Genomic DNA, 23,104 nt, shown 5'->3' with positions numbered 1-23,104 from the left:
AATGAAGACAACTTAATTTCTAAAATCTACAGTGTGTGCATGCGAATGCACATGTATGCAAAATAAGAGAAATTTAAAAATGTAAATTACCAATAGTCCATCCTTACAGCAAAACTGAAAATGAATTTACTATGATAATTAATTCATATGTAACTGGGAACATAAAAATCCAAAAGGAACAGAGTAGGTTGCAGAGATTGTAACAGAGCAGACAGTCAGTTAGAATTTACTTTTAATAAAGGGAAGTGTGGCAAGTTTATGCTTTTTCAAACAAGACTAAGTACAGCTTATATCTACCTAGAAGCAGAGGGTGCCATACTAAGTAGCATCATCAAAATTTTAAATATTTTATTTTCAAAAGAAATTTTGATAAAAATGGAAAGGCAACTCAAAGGTGGCGAAATATTCTTAACATATAGATACATGTTAAAAGATCTAATTCAGAATGTGAAGAAATTAATTATAAGATAAGCAACCCAAGAAAACATGGGCAACAAGTTCAACAGATAGTCATTAAATAAGATATATTAATGGTCAATATACACATTATAAATGCTGCTTGACGTCATTGATCATTGGGAAAATGAAAATTAAAACCACAATGAGAAACTACTACACACCTCTTAGAATGGCTAAAATTTTAAGGTCTAACAATAACAGGTGTTAATCGAACATGAAGAAATGAAAATGTTCTTCCAGTGGGAGAAATAAAAAATGTTTCAGTGATTTGGGAAGACAGTTTAGAAGTTTTTTTAAATTTTAAATATGCACTTACTAAATAACCCAGAAATGTCACTCTGAATTTTTACCATGAAAAATGAAAACACACACAAAGACATATATATACATTAATGATCATAACAACTTTATCCATAATAGTTATAACCAGGAAGTAATCCAAATGTCTGTCCACAGGTAACTGGATAAACAAATTGTGGTGTTTCTAAACAATGAAATACTATTTAGTAAGAAAAATACTACTAGCAGTCATATTACTACTAGTAATACATGCAAAATTATTAATGATTCTCAATAACATTTAGTGAAAAAGGCAGTCTTGAAAGAAAACATTTCTTATGATTCCCTTTATATAAATTTTTTAAATTGAGAAAAGTAATCCATAGGGTAAGGAAGCAGATTGGTGAGAAGATATACAAATGGCCAATACGCCTATGAAAAAATGCTCAACATTACTAATGATCAGGAAAATGCAAATCAAAACCACAGTGTGATATCATCTTATTCCTGCAAGAATGGCCATAATAAAAAAAAAATAGTAAATGTTAGCGTGGCTGCGATGAACAGGGAACACTTCAACACTGCTGGTGGGAATGTAAACTAGTACAACCACTATGGAAAACAGTGTGGAGATTCCTTAAAGAACTTAAAGTAGAACTATGATTCGATCCAGCAACCACTAATGGGTATCTACCCAGAGGAAAAGGAGTAATTATATGAAAAAGATACTTGCATATGCATGTTTATAGCAACAAAATTCGCAATTGCAAAAACGTGGAGCCAACAAATGGATAAAGAAACTGTGGTGTGTATATATATGTATATATATATATATATATACACACACACACACACACACCACAATTTTTTTATATATATATATATATATATATATATATATATACACACACACACACACACAATTGAATACTACTCAGCCATAAAAAAATGAATTAATGGCATTCACAGAGACCTGGATGAGATCGGAGACTATTATTCTAAGTGAAATAACTCAGTAATGAAAAAAAAAAACCACGTTCTCATTCATAAGTGGAAGCTAAACTATGAGGATGCAAGCAAAGGCATAGGAATGAAACAATGGACTTTGAGGACCCAAGGGGAAAGGTTGTGAAGGGGGTGAGGGAAAAAAGACTACAAGTAGGAAGCAATGTTTACTGCCTGGGTGATGGGTGTACCAAAATCTCACACATTGTCATTAAAGATCTTACTTTAATGTAACCAAACACCACCTGGCCCCCAATAACCTATGAAAATAATAACAATAAATAAATACAAGATCACTGAGGATGCTACAAAAAAAATAGATTAGAAAAGCACAAAGAAGACATTTCATATAGTACATACACAAAGACATACACATTAATGATCATAGCATTGTTCTGCTATGTTCTGGGTTTGATAGTCTAGTAACACTCAGCTGGATGATGTTTGGAGAAGAATAATGGCCACTTGTGAATGCACATCACTCTTAAAATGCATTTTGTATGTTCTAGTAAAAGTCATTTACCTATCCCCCCAAAATATAAATAAATAAATAGAAAGTGAACTTTTTTTGGATGATAGAAGTATTTTACATGTTGCTTGTAGTGGTGGTGAACAAGTGTATAAATGTGTCAAAACATCACAACATAAACCTAAAATCAATGCTTTTCTGTAAGTTAATTAAACCTCAATAATTTAATTTATAAAATATGGGGGTTTTTTTTTAGGGAAAAAAAGGCAGTGTTAAGATTTTGCTGTGTAACAAATTACAGTCTAGGCCAAAGACTGAAAAATAAGAGCTTTTGTAATGCTAAAGCCATTTAATTTATAAAATGTGTGTGTGTGTGTGTGTGTGTGTGTGTGTTTTATAAAGAAAAAGACAGTGTTAAGGTTTTGTTATCTAACAAGTTACAGTACAGGCCAAAGACTTTTAGCTAGAAAAATAAGAGATTTTGTAATGCTAAAGGTCGTAATGCACAATTGAGACATTAACAGTTATCAATAGCTATGAACAAAAACACAAGAACTGTTACAGGAAAATACAAGATATCCAAAGGGCAATCTGCAGAATAGCACTAATAATTGGAGTTCTTAATTCTCAGTCCAAGATATATCACCTGGGCAAAAATAGTAAAAGATTAAGAAGACCTAATGTATATAATCAGTTGGATAAATATTATGGACACATGAAACATTGTATGTTATTGATAAAAAACATAGTTTTCTTCAAGTCCACACTAATATTTTTAAAATTAGACATTTGTTAAATTAAATTAAACATAAATTAAAAATTGTAGAAATCACATCGAAAGAATGATACAAAAAATCTCTTAAAAATGCACACACAGGGCCGGGCGCAGTGGCTTACACCTGTAATCCCAGCACTTTGGGAGACCAAGGCGGGTGGATAGCGAGGTCAAGAGATCAAGACCATCCTGGCCAACATTGTGAAACCCCGTCTCTACTAAAAATACAAAAATTAGCCGGGTGTGGTGGTGGGTGCCTGTAGTCCCAGCTACTTGGGAGGCTGAGGCAGGAGAATAACTTGAACCCGGGAGGCGGAGGCTGCAGTGAGCCGAGATGGCGCCACTGCACTGCAGCCTGGCGACAAAGCGAGAGTCTGTCTCAAAAAAAAAAAAAAAAAAAAAAAAGCGCACACACACACACACACATACACACACACACATTAATTAACTTGAGTCAACAAAGGAAAAAACACTGACATTGTAGAATTGAAGACTTCCTAGAAAATAATGATAATGAGAATACACATCAAGATTTATTTAAAACATTAAATCAGTAATATAAAAAGGTTCATAATTCTAAAGGCATCAAAATAACTTAGGAAGAAATAAAAATAAACTATAAATTCATAATGAAAGCAGAAAGAGAAAAACATAAAAAGCAGAAAATGAGTTAGAAATCAGAAAACCATATAATTATTAAACTACAGCACTGTTTCCTTGAATCCTTGAGATAAACAAATAGATAGCTAACCTAATCAAAAATAAATGAAAAAGGTTCAACTATAGAAAAATGAAAATCTATAAAAAAAGTTTGAGTATAAAAAAGAAAAATAAAATGATCATGGAAACAGGAGATTTAAAAGTCTATATTGCATGCATCTATTCAAATGTCTTTGAGAAATGATGAAATAATATTCTAAAAATTAATAGTTTACTGGAATTTACCCACGTGTAGATACATGGAAAAAAATAAACAGCCTAGTTTCTACAGGAAAATAATGAGAAATTCCAAAAATCTAAAAATGCTAAATCTGAGAAATTTCTAATAATGAGAAAATTCTAAAAATGCCTCTATAACATCTGGCCCATTTCAACAGTGGAATTCTGTGAACTCTTCAATGACCATATAATCCTAAGTACTCTTTAAACTCTTCCACCCAAATAAGAAAGTTTTCAAAAGGCTTTTGTTGGTAACTAACTATAACACCAATAGTCAAACCTAATAAAGATTTCTAAATATAAAACAGGAAAAGAATTAAAGATCAACCTAAGTTATAAATGCCTATGTAAAAATCCCAAAGATAATATGAGCAAACAGAATCCAATAGCATACGATATCACTTTGCAAAATAATCCACCAGGATCATTTCTGGCTAGTTTTATGATTGTAAGTATTCAGAAATCCATTCAAATATTTTTCTAAAGTTGAATATACTATGATTTTTCTACCATATTCAACAAATTCAACATCCATTCCTGATTTAAAAGTAATAAATGTTATAACATAATAGTGAAACACTGATCACATTTCTGCAAAAATCAGAAACAAGACAAGGACCTCTGATAACACTTCTATTATTAGATTTTTAAAAAAAAGAGATGGAGTCTTGCTATGTTGCCCAGGCTGGACTCTAACTACTGGGCTCAAGCTATCCTCCTGCCTCAGCCTCCCGAGTAACTGGAACTACATACACATTGTACCGTGACCTTCTATTAAATATTGTATTAGAAATTTTATTCAATGCAATCAATCAAGAGAAAACAACGAGAACATCTGTACTGGAAAGGAAGTAAAACTATTAAAAGTACTTCTACTTGCAGGTACCTTGACAGTATACCTGGAAAAGCTAAGAGACTCATCAGAAAGAAGAAATGATTGTCTGTGTATTCTCACTGGTCTAAGTTCTTCTTTACAGTGAGAAAAATTTTTATCTTCTAAGCAACCATCTGTGATCTCCATTTTGCTCTATGAAGATACACAGAATAAGTCTAAATTTCCTGCCTGATATTTTGTTAAAAATTTCCCAAAAAATAGCTTCACAATTCCCCAAAATGTGTTCTCTTGCAAGGATGCCTGAATCTTTCAAAAAGTTTTTCTAAGATTTTGGATCTTTAATTTTGTTTAGATTGATTCTATTTTGCTAGGATCCTTCTTAAAATAATGCTATCAGAATAGCACAAAATACAGTAAGTATGTCACCCAGCATGAACTAAAGCTCCTCTATTGCTCTACTAAATCTGTAGGATTAACATATAATTTATCATTCAAATGGTAATATTTTTAAGAGTGAAACAAGGCACTACTACTAACACTAGAACAACAGGCATAAAATAAGTCTGTCCATGGCAAATAGGGATGTATGCTCCAGCCTCCTTAATTGGGTTTTTTTCTGCTAATGTAATATAAGTTTTCCTTAGCCTTCTGAGTTTATGAGAGCTATGGTATTACTGGCAAAATAATCAAGTTTTCCATGTTTGTACTGACAAGAATAGATTAACCTGACAAGTTGTTTCATTTATCTGAGCCGCAATTTTTGAATACATAAAACTGAAATAACCAAATTTTGACTCATTAGTGAAAGAATTAGAAGTCTTGTATGAAAAATGTGGAAAAAATATATTTTTCAGTTGCTTGATGTTACTCATTTTCACTTAACAAATGGGTATTATAAATGGGGCAAATATTATTAACTATAATGAAAGAGTCATGATTATTGAGGGCCTTCAAGTGACAGGCAGTTTACATTCATTATCTCTTGTCTTTCAAGGACACTGTAGGAGATTTATAAGAAGAGAACTCAGCATTAGAAATGACAAGTGACTGACCAAAATATAACCACTGGAAAGCAGTGAGACTGAGCTACATTTGGCTATTTTGTTCTTTTTGTCTTTCAGAAACCATGGAATAACTCAAATATTCACAAAGTAATAAAGAAAAATATAATAAACTTACCATTCAACAATAATACATCATAATTTCTTTTTTTAAAGAATCAAACACATTAAAAACCCAGGCGAATCATTTCTGGATTTCTTCTAAATTGTGTTCACTCTGACATTTTCCAGAATCAACCACCATTCTTTGTTATTGACCTGTCCATAAATATCTCTAGAGTGTTATTTTTCTTTTGTGACATCACGTAAGTGAACTGCATTGCATGTATTCTTTAGCAATAAGCATTTTTTCAACTTTATATTTTTATGTTTACCCACTTAATACATGATGTTAAAATTTACTCACGTTTTTCTTTATTTTTCATTATCCTGTTGAACATTTAAGTTGTTTCCAAGTTCAATAATCTCAAACGGTGGAGAAGTACCCATCCCTCTACATGTCTCTTCTTGTATCTTGGATCTCTGAGCCAGCCACTTCCCTGATATGTCACACATCTGAAATCACCCTTCTATACTCTGTCTTGTAGTTCTGGCATTGAGACTCCAGGCTTCTTTGCCAGCTGGCTTCCCCTTAGTGTCTACCACAGGTGGATGAAGGGAAAATAAAGTGCCTTTCCTGCTTTGAGGTGGAGTCTGCATCTCCCCAGCAGTACAAGGCAGCAAGGACTCCAGTCTGGACTTCTTTTCATTTTCCCAGCTCCAGGTAGAAGGAGCAGCTCCACAGGGAGCCTCTAGTGGTTGGAGTACCAGCCATGCCATAATCTCTACTATAACTTCATACAGAAAACCTCTCATATGATAGAGGTCATCCCAAATACACACAGATATATAAGCACACACAGACACACACACACTCACATATATGCACACACACACACAATTCTTTCTTAGTAGTTCCTGTAGTTCTCAACTTTTCAATTTGGTCATTATCAATAAATAAGTAAATTATTTTATCAAAGGAATATTGAAGATAGAAAATTACAGGCTTCAGTTAAAAAATCACCCTAAATTTTAACACATCAATTTATGGAAATTTCCTTTTCTATTCATTGTCTGAGCACTAATGAAATGCAACAGTGAATATTTTTATTTATGTTCCTAATATTTCACACCCCTTGCAAGCGTATCAGAATATTCACAATATCACAGGTACATTAATTCAAATAGGAAAGTACATTTTCTGCATGCTAATATTTTAAAAGGGTAGTGCATTATGAAATATGTATTATTAGCTTTGAAATGGAAAGAATCAGAATAAAATTATAACAAAAAATGATTGCTGGACCGAAGACTACTATTTAGCTTTCTTGAAAATTAAGCCAATAATAAAATATAAAGCCAAGAGATGAGTAGATTTGATTTAAAAATAAAATGCCCTGTAAAATATTATTTCTAAATTTTTTATTATGACTTCTTTAAACTATGCCATGAATGCCAAAGTTTGTGGTGAGTTTTCATGCATAATTGTCTATAGTTTAGAACCTTCCATATTAGGTAGGTTCCCCACATCCCTGACAGAGTATAAGGCTTGTATACAATAGGAGCTACTCAAGAGAGGTTTGATCAGATTGCTTAGTCTGTCTGGGATGCCATAAAAAAAAAGTAGCATAAACTGGGTAGTTTATAGACAACGGAAATTTATTTCTCACAATTTCAGAAGCTAAGGAGTTCCAGATCAAGGTGCTGGCAGATTTAGGGCCTGGTGAAGGCCCACTTTCTAGTTCATAGATGATGCCCTCCGTCTATGTCCTCCAGTGGTGGAAGGGGTGAGTGTGCTTTCTTGGACTTCTTTTATAACAACACTAAAGTCATTCATGAGGACCCTGCCCTAATGACTTAATCACCTCCCCAAAACCCCACCTCCTAATATCATTACCATGGCAGTTAGGATTTCAATATATAATTTCTGGGAGGAAATAAACATTTAGTCCACCGCAGAAATGAGCATAGAAAATCAGTGGTTGGACTTTAAAAGAACGTGAGACTGTTGTGAGATTTTGGGATCTTGGGATGGAAATTAAAGATACATGGGTTAAATAAGGGGCCTAGAAGAAGACATCTCTGTTTCTGCTCCCCTTAACCAGGTTGTTCTTTCACACAGTGGATCTTTAAACATCTAACATAAACATATGTGTACAGTTTTATAATCGGATTCTGATTATATATATTTTTTGTGTTGTCTCTGCTTTATATATCTTATTTCCTGAAGGAACTTTAGAGAGTTTGCATATTTAGACTGCGTTGGAGGACATTAGTTGCTTGAATAGGTTGGCTGTTGACATACAAGGTTTTGGTTATGGTGAATCATTGTGTATGTTTCTGTGTGATGAGGTGAGGTGTAGAAGAAAGGAAAAGGAAAGTTTACTGTGTAGTGTGTCAATGCATGTGAATTTCCTAATGATAGGTGATGATCAGTCTAGCTGAGCAAATATTTCCCCATTTTTCTTATCAAGAGACCTGTTAAGGAATGGATATTTATGACATCAAAATAAAGGTGGCAGGATTTGAGAGAAGAATAAAAATTAAATATTTGCAGACCCTGTTCCTTTTACAAACACAGGCTTTTAAAGAAAATTTGCTCAATGGTGAATAAAAAGTGGGCCAGTGAAGGGAATAAAATAAAGGAGAAAATGTCCTTATTTAAGAATATCCTGGGTTCTAATCCCAGTTCTTCACTCAAATACTGATAGGATGTTACAACTAGTTGCTTCTTATCTGAGGATTGACTTCCCCAACCTTAAATACAAAGCAGCTTAAAAAAAAAAAATGGTTTCTGACCCGACACAGTGGCTCACAGCTATAATCCCAGTGAGAGGTGACAGCGTGCTGGCAGCCCTCACAGCCCTGGCTCGCTTTCGTCGCCTCCTTGGCCTTGGCACCCACTCTGGCCTCGCTTGAGGAGCCCTTCAGCCCACTGCTGCACTGTGGGAGCCCCTTCCTGGGCTGGCTGAGGCCAGAGCTGGCTCCGTCAGCTTGCAGGGGGTGTGGAGGGAGAAGCCCGAGCGGGAACCAGGGCTGCGCGCAGTGCTTGCAGGCCAGCGCGAGTTCCAGGTGGGTGTGGGCTCGGCAGGCCCCGCACTCAGAGCAGCCAGCTGGCCCTGTCGGCCCCAGGCAACGAGGAGCTTAGCACCTGGGCCAGCAGCTGTCGAGGGTGTGCTGGGTCCCCCAGCAGTGCCGGCCCACCAGTGCTGCGCTCCATTTCTCCCCGGGCCTTAGCTGCCTTCCCATGGGGCAAGGCTCAGGACCTGCAGCCCACCATGCCTGAGCCTCCCCCCACCTCCATGGGCTCCTGTGCAACCCGTGCCTCCCCAACGCGGAGGCCCCCTGCTCCATGGCACCCAGTCCCATCGACCACTCAAGGGCTGAGGAGTGTGGGTGCATGGCGTGGGACTGGCAGGCAGCTCCACCTGCAGCCCCAGTGTGAGATCCACTGGCTGAAGCCAGCTGGGCTCCTGAGTCTGGTGGGGACGTGGAGAACCCTTTATGTCTAGCTCAGGGATTGTAAATACACCAATTGGCACTCTGTATCTAGCTCATGGTTTGTAAACACTCCAATCAGCACTATGTGTCTAGCTCAGGGTTTGTGAATGCACCAATCGACACTCTGTATCTAGCTACTCTGGTGGGGACTTGGAGAACCTTTGTGTCGACACTCTGTATCTAGCTAATCTGGTGGGGACGTGGAGAACCTTTGTGTCTAGCTCAGGGATTGTAAACGCACCAATCAGCGCCCTGTCAAAACAGACCACTTGGCTGTACCAATCAGCAGGATGTGGATGGGGCCATATAAGAGAATAAAAGCAGGCTGCCTGAGCCAGCAGTGGCAACCCACTCGGGTCCCCTTCCACACCGTGGAAGCTTTGTTCTTTCACTCTTTGCAATAAATCTTGCTGCTGCTCACTCTTTGGGTCCACACTGCCTTTAAGAGCTGTAACACTCACCTCGAAGGTCTGCAGCTTCACTCCTGAAGCCAGCAAGACCACGAACTCACCGGGAGGAACGAACAACTCCAGACATGCCGCCTTAAGAGCTGTAACACTCACCGCAGAGGTCTGCAGCTTCACTGCTGAGCCAGTGAGACCACGAACCCACCAGAAGGAAGAAACTCCGAACATATCCAAACATCAGAAGGAACAAACTCCGGACATGCCGCCTTTAAGAACTGTAACACTCACCGTGAGGGTCCGCGGCTTCATTCTTGAAGTCAGTGAGATCAAGAACCCACCAATTCCGGACACACCAGTACTTTGGAAGGCTGAGGCAGGAGGATTGTTTGAGTCCAGGAGTTTGACACCAGCCTGGACAACATGACGATACAGTGTCTCTACAAAAAATAATAATTAAAAACATTAGCTGGGTGTGGTGGTGCATGCTTGTGCTCTCAGCTACTTGAGGGGCTGAGGTGGAGGGTCACTTGGGCCCAAGAGGTCAAGGCTTCAGCGAGCCCTGTTCACACCACTGCACTCTGGTCTGAGTACCAGAGCAAAAACCCATGTCTAAAAATATATTTATCTATCTATCTCTATCTGACACTGTGATCACCCAGAGTTTTCATGTATTTGGTCTCAGAATACAATTTTGAATATAGTAAATTTGGTGAAACTCACATATTTAATACTTTAGCTGGGAAAGAATAAGTAACAACCAAAGAGAAAAAAACTAGCTACAACAGGCTAACCACTAACAAACAACCAAGAGAGAGTCCCAATTTTCCAACTACTTCATTTACCTCAATGACACCTTAGTTAAGCTGCTAACTTCCTTCCTGACAAGTGTATGGGAAGAAACAAAGCAGCCTAATATTTTATTTAAATCCTAATCAACTTAATACAAATTGTTTTGGCTTTTTCATTATCAGATAGCCTTTGTTTCACTAACAACTTGTGAATTTTGGGGGAAAATAATTTCAGTGGTGATTTATTTCACATTAGATCATAATAACCTAAGCTTAACATTTAACGTGATTTACGAATGTAGACAAATGATGGGAGAAAATGAAGAAGAGATTGATGGTTTGGAAATTTCAATTCTAAAACACTTTCACTGAAATATTCTCTCCTGAAAATCTTTCTTATACAGACTGCAAAGCAGTAGCTCATAAGAAAGGATTATATTCAAATTGAGAGAGCTTTAGAACTTAATAGGAAATCATCAGTGTACTTTAATGCTTCAAATTAATTTATAAAATATGTTTTTGGAATGCCTTTCATGCTCTTTAAATTTTATGATAATTTCATTACTATAATCATTCTTTGCTAATTAATGATTACAATTTATTTAGGATGATTAACAGTTCTTTTTATAAACTCTGCCTATCTTGAGTGCTTCTGAAAATTTGATTATATTGCCCTGATGAGTGTACAAGACAGTGGAGGAAAATGTGGATAGAGCCCATTGTACCATCTTGAAAATTAGATATAAAATGGCCTAACATTGTTTTTTTTTCTGTTGGCGCCAGAAAAATATCTAATAATATCTTAATATATAATATGATATCTAAACTCTTAATGATAGTGTGGCTGAATTGTGAAAAGATTCTGAAGCTATGCTTAAGATGATATTTTAACAGTCTTTCTTATGGAAATTTCATACATAGACACAGTAGCAGACTTTTCTTTCCCTATTTATTATTATATATCCGTCACCTATTATCAATATAATTTTTTTTTGCTTAATAAAGAATTTTTTAAACATGAAAAAAATAAAAAGGAAAGAATATATAGCATTTGAAAGGGTGGAACATTCTCTCGACTCCCCAATTTCAGTAATTCACGTAGTGAGCATAACCCAGCGGAAGACATGCTGGACCAGAAACCAAGACAACAGAGCTCTCAGGTTAGCACAGGTATCTGACAGTTTTGTGGCTTTATGTGATGACCTTGATCGTTCAGTTTTCTCATCTATACATGGAGGTAATACTAGTACACTCTTGACCTCCCAGAGTATTGTGAAGATATAAGTAGACTTCTTCTATTCTGGGGCTATCTCCAAAACAGTGCTTAGCAACCTGGATTATATTAGTATATACTTACACACTTGCCTTCCCACTAGGCTGAAAGCTTCTTGAGGGTAGGGATTATGTCTGATTGAATCACAACAGATTTGATAAATAGTTGTTGAGTGAAGAAATGCATTAACCAACTCCTTTCTATATAGCAGGCTATTGATATTTTTAAAAATACAAATGATCCTCTAATAAAAGATACCAGTCCTGAGACTTGGATGCTAGATGGTCAGCTAGGCCTACTCACTTATGAAACTGGTGAACCCAAAGTGAGGGGATACAAAACAATCATTTGGGTAGAGAAATAAAATATTAGAATTTTAAAAAATCAAATTCTTAAAAAAACCAATAATTTATTTTTCTGACACTTAATATTCTCATTGACACTGGATACTTCCTGTGTATTTCAGATGAGCATATGTCCCATTAGTTTCATGAACTTCTGTAAATATTTTCATTTTATTTTAATACATAAAATTTGATACCTCATAACCACATATATACTAATTAGATAAGTTCTAAATTGTAATAATAAAATTAATATTCATGAGCCTGCAAATTAAACATGGTTGTGTTAGGTTGTGGGCTCATAAACTACAATACTACCTATAACCTTTAAACCTCTGTTTTGCTCCTCCACTTGAATCAAATCCCAGAGATGTTCACTATGCTGTACTGAAAATTACCACACTGTGCTACTGTGGTGGCTCACGCTCGTCATCCCAACACTCTGGGAGGCTGTGGTACATGGATCACTTGAGCCCAGGAGTTTGAGACCAGCCTGGGAAACATGGACAACATGTCAAAACTCCATCTCTACATAAAATAAAAACAAAAAAATTGGCTTGGTGTGGTAGTGCATGCCTGTATTCCCAGCTACTCGGCAGGCTAAGGTGGGAAGATAGCTTCAGACTGGGAGGTGGAGGTTGCAGTGAGCCATGACAGTGCCACTGCACTCAAGTCTGGGTGACACGGAGCCAGACCCTGTCTCAAAAATAATAATAATAATAATGAAAAATGAAAATTTCTGTGCCATCTTTGAAGCATAGATGTGTAAACCTCCAAACAATGCATCTAATTTTGTGTGCTAGCATGCTGCATGTAGTCTTCTGCAACTTGCCTTTTCACTGAGGAATACATTCCTGCAATCATTTCAATATAGGAACAACTCATTTTATTGCATCTCACTTTATTGTGCTTCACAGATATTGCATTTTTTAAAACCAATTGAATGTTCATGGCAATTCTGCATTGAGCCAAATCAATCAACACCATTTTTCCAACAGCATGTGCTCAAGTAGTATCTCTGAGTCATATATTGGTAATTCTCACAATATTTCAAACACTATTGTTATTATATTTGTTATGATTTACGATAAGTGGTCTTTTGTGTTACTATGGTAATTGTTTTTGGGGAACCACAAATCATGCCCATGCGAAACAGCAAACTTAATTGATCAGTGTGGTTTGTGTTCTGACTGCTTCATCAACTGGCTGTTTGACGGGCTGTTTCCCCATGTCCCCATTCTTCAGCCTTCCAATTCCCTGAGACACAACAATATTCAAATTAAGCCAGTTAATAACCCTACAATGGCCTCTAAGTGTTCAAGTGAAAGAAGGAGTGTTACATCTCTCCCTTTAAATCAAAATCTAGAAATAATTAAACATCATAAAGAAGGCATGTTGAATGCCAAGACAGGCTGAAAGCTAGACTTCTTGCACCAAATAGTAAAGATTTTGCCAAGTTGTGAATGCAAAGGAAAAGTTCTCGAAGGAAATAAAGGTGCTATTCCAGTGTAGACATGAATGATAAGAAAGAAAAACAGCCTTATTGCAGATATGGAGAAAGTTTTAGTAATCTTGTTAAAAGATCAAAACAGCCACAATATTCTCCCAAACCAAGGCCTAATTCAGAGCAAAACCTTAATTCTCTTCAGTCCTGTGAAGGTTGGGAGAAGTAAGGAAATTGCAGAAGAAAATTTTGAAGCTAGCAGAAGTTGGTTCATGAGGTTTAAGGAAAGAAGTCCTCTCCAAGGAAAGAAGTTATCTTCGTAACACAAACGTGCAAGGTGAAGCAAGTGCTGATGTAGAAGCTGCAGCAAGTTATTCAGAAGATCTAGCTGTGATCACTGATGAAGGCACCTACACTAAAAAGCAGATTTTTCAATGAAGACAAGATAGTCTTCTATTGGGAAAATATGCCAACTAGGACTTTATAACTGGAGGGGAGAAATCAATGGCTGGCTTCAAGGCTTCAAAGCTTCAAAGGTCAGGCTGACTGTGTGGGTAGGGGCTAATGCAGCTGGTGACTCTCGATTGAAGTCAATGCTTATTTACCATTCTGAAAATCATAGGGTCCTTAAGAGTTACGCTACATCTACTCTACCTGTTTTCTATAAACGGAAAAACAAAGACTGAATGACAGTACATTTGTTTACAGCATGGTATACTGGCTATGTAAAGCCCATTGTTGAGACCTACTGCTCAGGGAAAAAGATGCCTTTCAAAGTATTACTGTTCTTTAACAATGTGCCTGCTCACCAGAGAGCTCTGATGGACATGTATAAGGAGATAAATGTTGTTTTCATGTCTGCTAACACAACATCCATTCTGCAGCCCACAAATCGAGGAGTAATTTTGACTGTCAAGTCCTATTATTTAAGAAATACATTTCATAAGGCTATAGCTGCCATAGATCACGATTCCTCTGATGGATCTGCACAAAGTAAATTGAAAACCTTATGGAAAGGATTCACCATTCTGTATACCATTAAGAACATTCATGATTTATGGGAGGAGGTCAAAATATCAATGTTAGGAGTTTGGAAGAAGCTAATCTTCACCCTCACAGATAACATGACTTGGTTCAAGGCTTTAGTGGAGGAAGTAACTGCAGATGTGAAAATAGCAAGGTTACTAGAATTAGAAGTGAATCTTGATGTGACTGAATCACCAAAATCACATGATCAAATCTGAGCAGATGAGGATTTGCTTCTCATGGATGAGCAAAGGAAGTGGCTTGTTGAGATGGAGTCTACTCCTGATGAAGATATTGTGAACATTTCAAAATGATAACAAAGGATTTAGAATATTTTATAAACACAGTTGATAAAGCAGTGGCTGTGACTGAGAGGATAGACTCCAATTTTGAAAGAAGTTCTACTGCATGTTAAATGCTATCAAACAACATCACATGCTGCAGAGAAATCTTTCATGAAAGGAAGAGTTAAAAAACTTCATTGTTGTCTTATTTTAAGAAACAGCCACGTCACCCCAACTTCAGCAATGACTACCCTGATCAACCAGCAGCCATCAACATCATGGCAAGACCCTCCACCAGCAAAAAGATTACAACTTGCTGAAGGCTCAGATTATCACTGACATTTTTAGCAATTTTTTTTTAATTAAGGTATCTATAGGCATCTCTAGGTATACACAGGGGATTGGTACTAGGACTCCCACATATATACATAAATCCGTGCATAAAGTCCCACAGTCAGCCGTGCTTAACCTGCATGTATAAAAAGTTAGCCTCCACATACATGGGTTTTTGCATCCAATGAATATTGTATTCTTGATCCACATTTGGTTGAAAAAGATCCACACATAAATGGACTCACAGTTAAAACCTTTGTTGTTCAAGAGTCAACTGCACGTTTTTTAGACATAATGCTGTTGTACACTTAATAGATTACAATGTAGTGTAAATATAACTTTTATATACACTGGAAAACCAACAAATTTGTGTGACCTGCCTCATTGTAGTATTCACTTCATTGTGACATTCACTTTAATACAGTAGTCTAGAATCAAACTCAAAATATCTCCTAGTGTGCTTAAATACCATTTTAATACTGTAAATGTATGTATGATTGTAACACAATATGTATAATTGTATAGGTGTGTACAATCTTACATGTATGATTGTACCACAGGGATTATTTCCATTTTTTTTCATTACATGCAGTGCTCCTATGAAGATTTTTGCATAATTCACTTAGTATATGAATGTGAGATTAAATTTTTGATATATTTCTAGTAACAAAATAACTGAATAGTAAGAAATGTACATGTCCAATTTTAAAATAATGCCAGAGCACTTTCTAAATTGATTAGATCAATTTACACACTCACTAACAGTCAGGTGTCAGCTTTTGTTTATTGAACAGTTTCTAACAGTAATTTTAATTTTACTTCTCTCAGCACTAATGAGGTTAAACATCTTTTTGTATTTTTTATTTAACACAATCCTTCATAGATGTTGTTTTAAATTTTTAATTTCGATTGCATTTGTAATTATTTCTAATTTTATCTCTCTGTCCCCCTCCCCAGTTCATTTTACCAGATTTTTAGTGGTTGTTTGCATAACTTTGATCTCAATTTTATCAATTTCAATCTTTAGCTTTACGATATTCTTTCTTCTAGTTTATCTGAGTTTAGTATATTATGTTATTCTTTTAAAAATAATTTAATTTTCCAGACAGAAAAGGTCATATATGTTATGATTACATTTATATGAAATGTTCAGAATAATCAAGTCCATTGAGACAGAAAGTAGATCTGCGGTTTCCAGGGACTGAGTAGAGGGCTTGATAGTAGGATATTTCTTTTTGGGTTGATAAATTGTTTTGGAACTAGATAGAGGTAGCAATTGCACAATATTGTGAATGACTAACTGCCATTGAATTGTTCATTTTAAAATGATTTTAATATTTATGTAAATTTAACCTCAATGAAAATAACTTCATTTGAACCATTAGTCTATGAATCTTCAGTCTTTATGTTTTCTAGCTATCCATTAATTCTATAGAGTTCTTCTAAAATACTGCTTTTGTTGTGTCACACAAGTGTTGACATGTATTGTTTTTGTGTCATCAGTTCTAAGTATTTAAACAATTTTCATTAGAAATTATTACTTGACCCATCAACAATTTGCATATATGTTTTTAAAATTTGTAAATATATGGGGGTCTGTAAGGAAAAAACAAACACAACAGCTCTCTCCTACCATACTTTCAAAACACTCTCAATACATCACTTCTGACACCAAATGTGTGGCTTTTTCCCCCACACATCAATTCTCTGGTGGACACCAACTCGGTGCCTTATAATTTAATTCTGAAACTACCTGGAGTTAATATTAGATCCCACCGGTTAAGGGCTCAGTCCCACAAGACTGCTCCCACATTAGACGCCAATCACATATCCAGGCCTCCAGCACTTCTGACTAACTAGTTATAAACTGGGGGTTCCCACAACCTCCTCTTCAGTTTTTGTCATTTACTAGAATGGCTCACAGAACTAAAGAGTTACTTATATTTACCAATTTATTATAAAGGATATTGTAAAGGAAACAAAAGCACAGCCAGATGGAAGAGATGCACAGAGCAAGGATGGGGGAAGAGATGTGAAGTTTCTGTGCCCTCTGAAAGGTGTGCTACCTTTCCAGACTTCCACATGTGTTCAGTTAATTGGTCACTTTCTGAACCCTATGGTTCTCGGACTTTTTATGGAAGGCTTCATCACACAGCCATGACTGATTATTAACTCAATCTCCAATTCCTCTCCCCTTCTCAGAGGATGGGAGGGGATGAATGTTCCAATCTTTTAATCAGGGCTTGGTCTCTGGTGACCAGATCCTATCTAAGAGCCCACCAAGAGTTGCCTCCTTACAATAAAAGACACTCCTGTCACCCAGGAAATTCCAAAGGATTAGAATCTCTGTGTCAGAAACCTGAGTCAAAGGCCAAATATTAGAACAAAAGATGCACCTAGCACCTCTACGGCTCCGGTAATTGACAAGAGTTTTTAGCGCTTTGTGCCAGAAACTGGGGATAGAGACCAGATATATATTTCTTATTATGTCACAATATCACAGTCATTTCTTTTGTGCTCTGCGATTGATTTCTAAGAATTGTGGTCAAAGAACATGATCTGTATAACATCAATTCTTTAAAATGTGTTGAGAGTTGCTTTTTGTCTCCTACGCAGGGAATTTTTGTAAATGTTCAGGGTATGCTTAAGAGTTTTAATATGTTATGGAGTGATGTGTTCTGTTTACATCTATAATAAAGATTTTTAATATTTGTTGAAATCTTGGTATATTTACAAATATTTGCTTGACCTATTAGTAACAAAAAGTTTCATTAATTACCCAAACATGATGGTGGATTCATCAACTCCTAGTATTTTATTATTCTTGCTTTTTATATATTTGAGATTATTAAGTACATACAAATTTTCCCAATAAATTAAACCACTGCCTAAAATAGTAATCTATGTTACATTATGTCAAATAATGTTTTTTGGTGTAAAATCTAATTTATCTAATATTATTATGATACTGCAAGGTCCTTTTACTTAATATTTATCAGGGCATATTTTTTCTTTTTTAAAATTTTAAACTTTTTATATGATTTTTAATATGTCTTATAAATAGAATGTATTCTTTTTAAAATTCATTCTAACAGTCTTATTACTGAAAAGTTCAGTCCCATTTATGTTTATTATGAAGGTGTGTGTGTATATACACACGTATCTGCATATTAATAGGTAGTTTATATACATATATAGTAGTTATGTATACATGTATGTATGCATGCATGTATGCATGCATGCATGTGTAATGTATGTAGTTCTGCATAACATGTATACATATGTAAGTTGTTATACATTTACATAATTATATACAGTTATATACACATATATAAATGTTTTCCAAAATTTATTTTACTGTCTTTTTTCAAACTTTATTTTTCTAGTTTTGTTTTTCTACCTACTGCTTTAGAAGCTGTACTTGAGTTTCTTTCTGTTCCTGTAGTACTCTTAAAATTCCATTAACAACTTAATGATTTCTAAAATTATTTGCTATCTTAGCAAATTTCCTGGAAAATACAAGGACAACAAAAGAATGCAAACAATGCCATCTGCCTCCTCCTGACCTAAATAGGACATTTTTTATATTTTAGTTCTGCAATTAATATTAATGTCACAAATTATATATTATGATTATTTTATAAAAACATAATTACTTTTAAATTTTCATACCTATATGACTATTTCTTTGCTTACCATTTGTTCTTCCATCTTAGGTCATCCTTCTGTGATACTTATTTTTTTTCTCTTTCTTAAAATGCATCTTTTTAAATTTCTTTAGAAAAGTATTTTGGTGGCTAATTCTCTTCATTTTCAATTATCAGAAAATATTTTTATTTATTCCTTATTCCTAAAATATATTTCTCCTAGGTTGAAGATTTTAAGTTAAGGCATATTTTTGCTGTTATTGTTTGCTTTTGACACTTAAAGGTACTATTCTACTGTCTTCTTGCCTTCCTTATTTCTCTTGCAGTCTTTTGTTACATTAAACTTTTTTTGGGGGGATAATCTGTGTTTTCTCTGATTTATTTAAAAAATGTTTAATATACTACTATTTATCTTAAAACTATGTGTGAGTTTCTTTTTATTTGCTCTGCTTAGTACAGATAATGCTTCAAGTATTAGCAAATCGATATTATTTATCTGCTTTGAAAAATCTTTAGCCATTACCTCTTCAATATTGTCTCTTCTCCTTTTCTTTGTCTTCTAGAACTCCGATTAGATATACAGGATTTGTCGTTTTATCTGTCATGTATAAAGCTTTTGATTTTTTTTTCCAGGATTCAATTTCCTTGTCTTTCTAAGCTGTTTTATGGAAAATTTCTCCAGATTTGTCTTTCAGTTCAAAAATTCTCTTTTGGGTCTAAACCACAGTTTAATCTAGACATTGAATTTTTAACTTAAATGATTACATTTTCACTTTGAATACTTTTATTTGGGTTTTTTTAAATCCTAATCATCTTTTATCATATCAGAATTTTCTTTTAGCTAGACCTGTTTTTTTTTTAATTTTTTTTAATTTTAATTTTTAAGCTGTTCATGGATAGCTATTTAATAAGATGTATATTATTTGCAGTTCTTGGAGTTCCAAATCTGCTGTGATTGTTTTTGCTGACTCTGTCAGCCCTTGTTTCTTTAGGATAGAAATTTTTCTTTTTCTTTTGATTGTGAGATTATATTTAACTACAGTTAATTTGGGAAATGCTGAAGTGCTGAGTTAGGTTTATTTCCTTTAGAACCTTTCCCTTTGGGGTTCCAACTTAGTGCAAGGATTTCAGCTTCAGCTGTATCACTTGCAGAGGCCTGAAGTGTACAAGACAGCTCACAGGGCCGATTATCAGATTTTTCCCTAAGGCTACAGTAGTTTGTGAGCAGTTTTCTACTAAGTTATTTTTCTAGTTCACTGTTTCTTTTCTTGTTCCATTTAATTTTTTCTTTTATGACTGGGGTTTCTTCAGAATATATACTTTGCCATTCTAGGAAAGAAGTAGAAAATATATATATATATATATATATATATATATATTTTTTTTTTTTTTTTTTTTCACATACACACACACACACACATATTTTCAGATCAGGAAACTGACACAGAGTTTCAGTAATTTATCCCACATTACACAGAAAATGATAGAGACCGGAATAAATGCAGGTCTGACTCTGGAGCCCACACACCCACTGAAACATTTTGCACACTGCTAAAATGCTTCATTGTTAACTTGCAGTAGCTCTTTAATTCCTGAAAGAACACCACGTGATCATGTTGAGAGGTGAAGCCAGCTGGACTTCCTGGGTCAAGTAGGGACTTGGAGAACTTTTCTGTCTTACAAGAGGATTGTAAAATGCACCAATCAGCGCTTTGTAAAATGCACCAATCAGCACTCTGTAAAACGCACCAATCAGCAGCAGTCTAAAAGTAGCCAATTGCAGGGAGGACTGAAAAAAGGGCACTCTGATAGGACAGAAATGGAACATGGGAGGCAAGAAATAAGGAAATAAAACCTGACCACCTCAGCCAGCAGTGGCAACCTGCTTGGGTCCCCTTCCACGCTGTGGAAGCTTTGTTCTTTTGCTCATCACAATACATCTTGCTACCACTCACTCTTTGGGTCCATGCCATCTTTAAGAGCTGTAACACTCACCACGAAGGTCTGCAGCTCCATTCTTGAAGTCAGCAAGACCACAAACCCACAGAAGGAACCAACTCCAGACACAATGTTACCATCCTGTTGCAAGTGCTTACATGTGAAGAACCTTTAGGCTTATCTACAAACATGTGAAATAGGTATTTTACATGATCAAATGCTGTAATTCTATTGTATATTTAGCAGAAGCTATTGAAATACCTAAATAAAAAAGTGTCATTTTGCAACTAGAATCCTGTTTAGAGAGAATTTGCATTTTCCAGGCATAAAACTGTGGTTCTAATACCTCAATCTAATTTGTAAATGCTATGAAAGTAACCTAGGAAACATTTCAGCTATTTTCTTAGATCTAGTGGATTCATCTTTTATCTAAACCAAGTTAAAACCTACTGAACATAGTGTAGATATTTAATAAATATGCATCAACTTCCTTAGGTAAAGGTGAAAGACTTAGAAATGATTTTTCTACCCTGAAAACTAAACATTGATTGTTCAGTCTTAACCAGTAAAACACAGGCCCCTTAAAAACAAAAGGAAAAGGAAAATATATATATATATATATATATATATATTTTTTTTTTTTACTGTATCCATATTTGCATTGTTTACAGGGCATTTAGCTTTCTTCAGCCACGAGCTTTTAGTATTCCTCATGATGATTATGCAGGAGAATTTCATCAGCCTTTGACTTTCACCACAGATTCTTTGCTGCCAGTGGCATATTTGACTATGATTAATGACAGTTTGATCCAAAGTTTGTTTTTTCATTTATTCATCCTGACTGTTAGTTTCATAAGTGCAAATCTTTACCAGATCATTAATTTCAGTGGGAGTAATACCAACATTGGAAGAGCAGAGCTAGGGTAGGTAATTAAAAAACTGAATAATTTTTTTCTCTATAAAAAGTTTCTAAATGTCTTGAGGTTAGCTTTGAATACAATATGGCTCTTGCCTTTTCACAGTTGATATTGGATTATTCACTGAAAGAGAGATGTGCAAATGCCACACTAAATCAACTCAGATTATACTAAGAAGAGATTCATCAAGATGATTTTCTAAATATTCCAAATTCAAAGTTAGTCAAACACTAGAGACAAATTAGAAAATTTATATTCAAAGAAAACAAATTTCTTAAAAATGTGTTAAGTTTTACTTCATAACCAGTTATCTAATTTTATTTATTTACTTATTCATTTGATTTCTTGCTTTTTTAGTGATGAATATACTGTTCTAATAGGAAGTAAAACTCTTGTGAGAATTGCTTATTTGAGATATCAATTTTTCAGAAATTTATAGCACATCTATACAGTTTGCTAGTCTGTAAATAATGTTAAATAATAATTAATATTGATTTAACTTCTAGAATAAATCCATAAGAAACACAGCTACTATACTGGAATCACTATGCTAAATACTGCATTTGCTAGTCAATTCTTATATGCATTTACAGAAAAAAAAACTTCTTACCTTTAAATGGTTTTATTCAATATAGGCTACATTTTTCAGAGCTTCACATTTTGCAAAACTATACATCTGTAGCCATGTAATTTAGAACCACTGCTTCTCACTGCATGCTGTTGCTTCATTGCTTTTTTCAGCATCAGAAGAGAAAACATCAGCAATGCATATATCAGGAAAAGATAAGATACACTGGTGGACTTAACCTCATAGGCATGCACTTTCAAAAGTGACTTCCAGGAATAAATGTGTCTAAAAATAGGCCCAATATGAACAGAACATCAAAATGTTATCAACTTTACGGTCTGGACACTACCTTTGAAATCATCACACTGAATACATCCCTCAAGTTATAGATGAGGAAAGTCATCTATATTACATTACAAATATGGTCAAGGCTTACAAAGTCTAGTTCCATACTCATCCTGTAACATCAAAAAGTTTTGTCTCTTTCTTTTCATTTCCTAATTTAGATTGGGATGTATTTTTCCCAGATAGTTACAAATATTTAAAATGTGAGGCTTTGAATAGAAAGGGTAGCACAGTAGCTACTAATATAATTTTGTTAGCACATTGTAGAATTATGTTCACATGCACATACACATATATACATACAGATAAAGAGATGATAGGTAGTTAAATAGATATATAGATTTCAACAATTTCAAAATCCAAGATTATAAAAGTAAACTCTAAACTTTTTAAGATTTCTAAAATAAGTCTATGAAGAAAGACAATAA

At 35.0% G+C, this 23,104-nt stretch overlaps 1 long non-coding RNA gene across 1 annotated transcript in view; it reads right to left on the bottom strand.

Moving 5' to 3' along the window:
• Positions 1-22,482, bottom strand: part of LOC129525581 (uncharacterized) — a 529,016-nt gene extending 506,534 nt beyond the window's left edge. The window contains exons 1-2 of the long non-coding RNA XR_010129190.1: positions 22,374-22,482; positions 10,058-10,206 (exon numbers count right to left, since the gene is read on the bottom strand). This is a non-coding gene — a long non-coding RNA (uncharacterized lncRNA). The remainder of the gene's footprint in view (positions 1-10,057; positions 10,207-22,373) is intronic.
• Positions 22,483-23,104: the final 622 nt, after the last annotated feature.

The sequence above is a fragment of the Gorilla gorilla genome, chromosome 9, assembly GCF_029281585.2.
Source record: "Gorilla gorilla gorilla isolate KB3781 chromosome 9, NHGRI_mGorGor1-v2.1_pri, whole genome shotgun sequence".
In the NCBI taxonomy this organism is placed as follows: Eukaryota; Metazoa; Chordata; class Mammalia; order Primates; family Hominidae; genus Gorilla; species Gorilla gorilla.
The sequence above is the reverse complement of the archived record's forward strand: the minus strand, read 5'-3'. Positions and strand labels throughout refer to the sequence as shown.